The sequence below is a fragment of the Protomyctophum parallelum genome (genome assembly GCF_964188405.1).
Source record: "Protomyctophum parallelum genome assembly, chromosome: 5".
In the NCBI taxonomy this organism is placed as follows: Eukaryota; Metazoa; Chordata; class Actinopteri; order Myctophiformes; family Myctophidae; genus Protomyctophum; species Protomyctophum parallelum.
The window spans coordinates 28,894,985-28,902,484 of NC_139702.1; positions in this window are offsets into that span (position 1 = coordinate 28,894,985).

Below are 7,500 nucleotides of genomic sequence, written 5' to 3' on the forward strand. Positions count from 1 at the left end.
ATACACTCATTTTAGGTGGATAAATGTTTGAACTCCAATGCAAATATTGCAAGCCTGTGTGCAACCATCACATATCAGAGGCGTAAACAGGAGCATTTTATATGTTGGCCGCCTGTGTAAAAAATGGTGGGCCAAAATGTTCCAGCAATAGTCCTTCAAACAAGGTGCAAATTTGATTTCAGTAGAGCAGTGAAGAAAGACAATAGGTTTAGTGGTGTGCACAGATAGACACTAGGCCGTTTCCCTCTGGACAGCAACGTGCCCTTTTGAAAGATTATTTTTTTACAGTGTACACTGACTGTCCTGCAGTATGTGGACCATGGTGACATTGATCAATTCTTGATAAAAAGGCTTCTAATATATTTAGGCCCCAAAATATATAAACCTCATTAACATGAAATCAAAAATCAAAAATCAAAAAACATGAAAAGCATCTAATGTTCAGAAGTTAAATAGAAAGTTCAAACATCTTTCCAGAAATGTTCACAAACTCAAAAAGAAATAAAAAATTTAACTTTCAACAGTCGTGAAAATATCAGCTGTTTTTACTAGTTTAGGTTGGGGAGATCACATTTCTCAAAACTCTTTTTGGTCTGGAGTTAAAAGGTTTAGAAACTGTTGAAAAAGCCCAAGTCTGTCACCTGCCATCAGATTAATGTCTTCTGCATCCTGACAGTTTTCTGAAAAAGCTATGTTTCTATGTCAGTGGTTCTTTGATTTTTCAAAAATAGCAGACCTACAAGCTCGTAGCAGCTTGTAGATCTGCTATTTTTCAAAAGCTAAAGCATAACATAATGCTAAGACCAAAAGGGGTTCCCGCCCAAAATGGTTTAATTGACTGCATTATACTGAAGGCTTTTTTTACATTATGATCTGGGACTTCTTTTAATTAATTTTAACATGCTGCTATCCCGGCCAGGCTCCTTCCTTCTTTCATTCTCCCTTCTTTTCTACGGCATAAATTTGAATTCCACCTCATTTTCACCTTTGTATTTGTGTCATCACAAATTGACTTTGATTGATTGATTGATTGATTGATTTGAAGGACAAATACCAGATCGTTGTTCTGGCTCCCTCTATAATTATTATAATATTACCTATTACAGATACTTAAGTAACTATAGTTACTTATTACTTCATTAATTTAAAAATCCCGTCCCCAGTAATTGCATCTTTTATCCAAAAAGTGTCACGCTCAGTTTATTCCAGACGATGTAAGGCCCACCCTTCCTCATCCAATAATTCACATGTACAAACAAGTGCGCATCATTTCCTGCAAAGCAACTCCATCCCAACCTAGTCTACTATTAACCCATTCTGACCTGAGATCAGATTCTAAAAATGTCTTCGACAGTTTTCACTCGTTCTTCGATTTTTCAAAAAATAGCAGACCTACAAGCTCGTAGCGCGCCACTATGAGCTTGTAGATCTGCTATTTTTCAAAATGGGTTCCCGCCCAAAATGGTTTAATGAACACTCAAGCCTACAGTATACCACCGAGGCTTGTTTAAATAGTAGTTATTCTTTTAGTTATTTTTAGTTATTTTTGGAAAATAGTCTTACTTATTAGTAATATTATTACTCAAATTGTAAAGTAATTAGTTATATTACTCGTTACTGGAAAAATGTAATAATATTACTTTAAGTAATAAGTTACTTTAGTTACTTTACAACACCTAGACCCTATGCGGGTACTGAGGGCAATTGAGGACAAAGCCACATTTACAATTTTGAATGCTTTTCAATTGCTTAACTCTGTCTATATACTATACCCGGAGCCAGCCCAGGTGGCGAAAGGCCAGGTTAATTGGAAACTAAATCAGTACACATGATCATCTGCTGGGGAGGATGAATGTGTCCATGACAATCCAGACTGCTTTTTATTTTGAGACACCTCGGGTTGACCGAGCGACTGACCCCCCCCCCCCCCCCCCCCCCCCATTGCTATCCTTAGAACCCTTTCACTAGCGGAGGCTAGAATATGTTAAGGTTTGAGATAGTGGTTATGCACCTGCCACTCATTCTTGTGCCAGAAGCCGCTCTCAGAATAAGAACGTCTCCAGCTTCCTCATAGGCACTTTCTGTTTTGAAAGTGCATAAAGAAAGACAGAATTTCGGTACATAAAGGTCTATTTCCTTTCTTTGACAGAAGCTAAGTGGCTGTTCACAACAAACAAACCTGCATTTAGCATTAGGCTGCCAACACAGATTCGTCATAATCATACCCAGGGGTGCTCCCCCAGCGCGAGAGCCAGGCTGAAATGAACTCGGCTAAGAGCGGTGTCATAAAAAATGCCCCCTTGAGGAGCAAATTACACAGTAAAATCCTGAGCATTCATTTAACTCTGAGTGTCCAAACGGAACCAAATGGACCTGTAACGGGTCCATTTTGGACACTCAAGGTTTAATGAATGCCGCAGGGTTTTACAGTGGCACTGGCTCAACACTTATTCAAAAATTATACGTACACATGCACAGCAGACCACCATTGGAGAGATGCTCATTACCTCCACTCTGTTTACTGGCATGAGCTGAGTGTTTAGCATAGATACAGTCATTCAATTTCCTCAGCTTAGGCCAGCATTATAATGAATGATTTAGACTGTACCGTTTCCTCATCCCTGCACATGTATGTAGGCTACTGTAGCGTCGCAGCCCCGCCCCCTCGAGAGACCCGGAAAATAAATCCCCGTTCATTTTCCTCATATAGACTTTTCAGAAAGTATTTATTTAAAGACGTTTATACGCCGCATGCAGACAAAGCCAACTCTTGTCGTGACAAATCATGGGGCCAAACAAAGAAAGTAGAAAGTAGGAAAAAAAACGGCAGGTTACAACACTTTTTTTTGTTGGTCTTTAAAATAAACACTTTTTGAAATGTCTATGGGGAAAAATGCCTTGGGGTTAATTTCCTGGGCCTGGCGTCGTCATGAAAGGGGGCGGGACTGCGACGTTCTACAGCCTACCGGTATAGACCGATTCACAGAGGGGTGCCCTGGGCGCGGCCATTACTGAGGTGTAATACATGGAGCAGGTGCTCTGTAGACCTGCAGGTGTAGCTAATCAGTGCTGCTGCACTTAATGGTACACCTCAGTAATGGCCGCACCCAGGAAACCCTCTGTGAATCGCTCTATACGTATAGCATCCATCCCTATTTTGGGTGTGTGTATCCGGACGTAAAAACAAATCCATATATGAGTCATATAATGAGTCACGATGGCAAACAATACTAGTATCCCCATCTTCAACCATAGTCTAAAAAACCTTGTATCAGTACAAGTTATTGCTGCCTATTAGTTATTTCATCCAGATTTGTGTTGGTAATTACTTCACTTGCCTATACCACCCACCCCGCAGATGTCTGTTATTTATAGATCCAGTTACTTCATAGCACATGCTGTAGCCTACTTTGTTTTCAGGACCGTCTATAATGCCATGCCTCCTACTCTAATCTTGTACCTTGTAAGAGCATCTGTGTGTGTGTGTGCCTGCCTGCCTGCGTGCGTGCACGTATGTGTGTTGTATTCCGCTGACATCGTGGTGTTTAACCCACACACCGGTGTCTTTTAATAAAGCGGCTCCCAGCAGACTGGACAGCGGGCAGGGTGGCCAAGGCTGTGCCTGACCCCCGGACTCCATTACTCGCCGTCATCCCAGCCGGCTCTTCAACACCATCCCATAATTGGCACCAGCTGTGGGACGAACGAAAGAAGTCGTTTAGTAAGTAAAAGTCTCATTGATTGAGTATATATTTGTACAGTTTCCAAATAGTACAGATGTACAGTTAGTTATACAATAATACTAAGACTAAATTGGTTAATCTATGTTTTGTAATAGCAATATAAATTCACAAGGCACTTGTGCAGCCTTGACCTGTGCATTTCCCTGTTTTCAATTATTTGCAGTTGAGTAAAATGTACTTCTACTCCACTAATTATTATTATTATTGTACAAAGTGTTGTTAAATGGAGATAGTCAAGTAACGTAAAAGTACCTCAACAAAACGCTGGGAAAAATGGCATCAATTTGTACAAGAGTGAATAGTGTATCCCCCCCCCCTTGTGTTTTGTTTCTTTGTTGTTGTTTTCTTTTCAGTAATGTTGTGTATCCTCGTATCCTATCTTGTATCCTTTTTTTATGTACATAAAAAAAAGAAAAAAAAGAAAAACAAAGAAAGTATACCTCAACATTGTGCAGTGAGTATACAGGACTTGAGTAAAGGTACTCAGTTACTTTACCGTTTCCTCCACTGACGGTATATCGTCGTCGCCCCCGGCAACTGGAGCGTGAGAGAACTGTGGAATGTACGGCCGGGCCCATGAAGTACGACGACACCCAGGGCCCGACATCCACACCGGCAGAAATGGAATGGGAAATCTGTCTACGGGAAAATGAACACAAATGTCAAGAGACATTACAGTCAAGATGGAGAGAGAGAGAGAGAGAGAGAGAGAGAGAGGGGGGGGGGGGGGAAAGGGGAAAGGGGAAAGGGGATAGAGACAGGACGAGCGAAAGAACAATTGAGAGAATTGAGGGGAAGAGAGAAGGGTGAAAGCAAGAAAAAGATATGCCAGCAGCCAGAGTGCTGGACGTGCGTGCCTGTGTGCGCGTGTGCGTGTGTGTGCGCGCGTGTGTGCGTGTGTGTGTGTGTGTGTGTGTGTGTGTGTGTGTGTGTGTGTGTGTGTGTGTGTGTGTGTGTGTGTGTGTGTGTGTGTTTCTGCTAATGCATTTTGAAATGTCTCACACACGTATTGTGTGCATGCATGCGTGCATGCCTGGCTGCCGGCTGGCTGCTTCACTGCTGAATCACTTTCCAGTTTGCTCTGGAAATGAGTAAGGAAAGTGATTTAGCATTCTCGACGTGCGGCGGCTCGACCGAGGTGCTTTTTGGGAGAGTGCTAAAGTTAACCTCGTATTACCTGAAACTTTTTTTTTCTTTTTTTTTTTGGATGGACAGTGAAAGGCCTCAGGTGGTGTGATACTTGCGTATGCATACCAAGCTAAAACATCGGGGTAAAAGAGCATCCATTAGTCAACTCTCCTGTATATACAGTATAAATAGTATAACAGTTTATGCGTGCATGCGTGCGTGCGTGCGTGGCTGCGTGGCTGCGTGCATACATACTGTGTATACGGTTCGTGTCTCAGTGGCTCAGGTGCCTCAGGGGTAGAGTGGCCCGGATAGGTAACCACAAGGTTGCCAGTTCAAACCTGGGCTCCCCCAGAGTTAGTGTCGAAGTGTCCTTGAGCAAGACCTTGCATGCATGGTTTCCGCCGTCAGCGGCGTGTGCGTGTGTATGTTTGTGTGAATGTAATTCACAATCTATGAAAAGCGCCTTGGACAAAGGCGCTATGTCTAAATGTCGCTAAATGTCGTCAGTATATGCCTCACATTCCCCCTTTTGTGCCCATAATATGGAGCTGACTGATTTGTTTGCGCCTGATGCCATGACAACACATTGAGGTTAGACAACTTGTACTGTAGAAAGACGTTTCAGAGAACTATATGTGTGTTTGGTTGTACAGTATTTGTGAGTCTGTGCCATTCTTTGCATTCCTCCAGGGGCCGTGAGAAAAAGGCATAGCTCATGAGCAGGATCTTACAATGATATTTAGATAAACCCTAATGATGACTAATTCCTTAACTGCTGGCTTGCTGCCCATGTGGCTCAGATTTTTGTTTGTTTTGTGGGTTGACTATTATGGAGGGTGGGGTGTTCAGAATAGACTGTTATGGTAGGATTATTGGCCATCTGGTTACAAGGACAGGTGTCTTAACCCAAACATCTTAATTACCTTACCATCTCCATTTCTGAGAGAACAAACTCTAAAGTACATTGTATCTGTTGGGTGGAAAACCTCATATGTCCAAAAAACTGTTGGATTCTGGATTCAAATTCAAAAATAGCAAAAGTAGAAGTTCGACAAGCTCAAAACGCATCCAAGCTTGTCTGCTACTTTGATGCTTTTGTGTGATACTGTATTAGGATCACGTAGGTAGGGCATTAATATACGAAAACTACCAAAAGTTCAAATATGGAGACTTCAGGTTCTGTCCGACAGCTGTTTCTGAGGTGGTTTATGCTCATGCACAGAGTAGACACTAACTAGGCACACAAGCATATAGTAGGCTACTGTACATACATGCGGACACGGCACGCATGGACATAATGAGCAGACGGTGCTCAGACAGTGAGTGCACAACTGCACAGTGCACACATCACACACACACACACACCGGTCTGGCCTCTCCATCGCCAGACTGGCATGAAACAGAGCATGCATGTTGATTTAATAACTTTTTTTTTTTTTTTTAGATATTCTTTTTTGCGGCTTACGCCTTTTATTGTTTGTTTTTTTGAAGGGACAGACAGTAGGCTGACAGTAAACGGGAGAGAGATGGGGGAAGACATGCAGTAAAGGCCGTGTCGGGCTCGGGAGTCGAACCCGCGGCACACTGCGACTGGATTACCAGTCGGGTGCCCAGACGGTTACGCCACCGCCTGGGCATAACTTGTATTCTTAGCCCATTCTTGGCGGGAACCCTTTTTTGTGTTCCACTTATAGCTATTGAAAAATAGCAGATCTAAAAGCTCATAGCGCGCCACCAGGTGGCGCGCTACGAGCTTGTAGATCTGCTACTTTTTGAAAAATCGTGAAAATGTGGCCCAAATGTTTGAATATATTCTTTCAGAGCGAACATTTTTAACTAAAATCTTTGCTTCTGGGGTGTCCCTGGAACATCATATTTTCAGATGGGGGATCGTTGGCCAAATACGGATAATTTTGGGGGGTCCTTGACATGAAAATGTTTGAGAAACATGAGGTTTTTCAGAAAACTGATTTAGAAGACATTTTGTAGAATCGTTCCCGGGTCAAAATGGGTTAACTTGCATCACTTCTGGTGATTGAATTCGGTGGCGTTCAGAACCACAACTAACGGATCGTGACTGCACTGGAGGAGACATCGTTTGGACCAGGATGCCAATATTGATTTGTCTCCTTAAAGTCTGCCTGTTTCTCTCTGGCTTGAGGTAAACCTAGTTCTCGCTGTCTCTGCTCTTGTTGTCTTGCTTATACTTCCTTGCTCTCTCTCTCCTTCTCTCTCTCTTTCTCCCTCTGTCAGACCAAGACAGACAATGACAGGGAGAGACTCTCATTGTGGCCATGTCCCTTGCTCCGAATACTGTGTTCTCTCTTTTATTTTCTCTCTCGTTGAGTCATGTTTTTGCTATACTCTCGTCGTCTCTCTGTCTTTGCTGACCTCCCCCTCCCCTCCGCCTCCCTCTCTGGATGCAGGATGCATCTAGTAGTGGGAAGATCACCTCATTGTCCTCATTATGCCCAGGATGCCCTTATAAGCCCGCCTTCCCCCTCAATCTCCCATGCATCACAATGTGATCATTGTCGTGTTATATATGGATGTGCGAGGATGTGTTATCAGAATTGGTGGTAAAAAATATAGTGGGTCAAAATTATTGATCAACTTTCCAACTTTA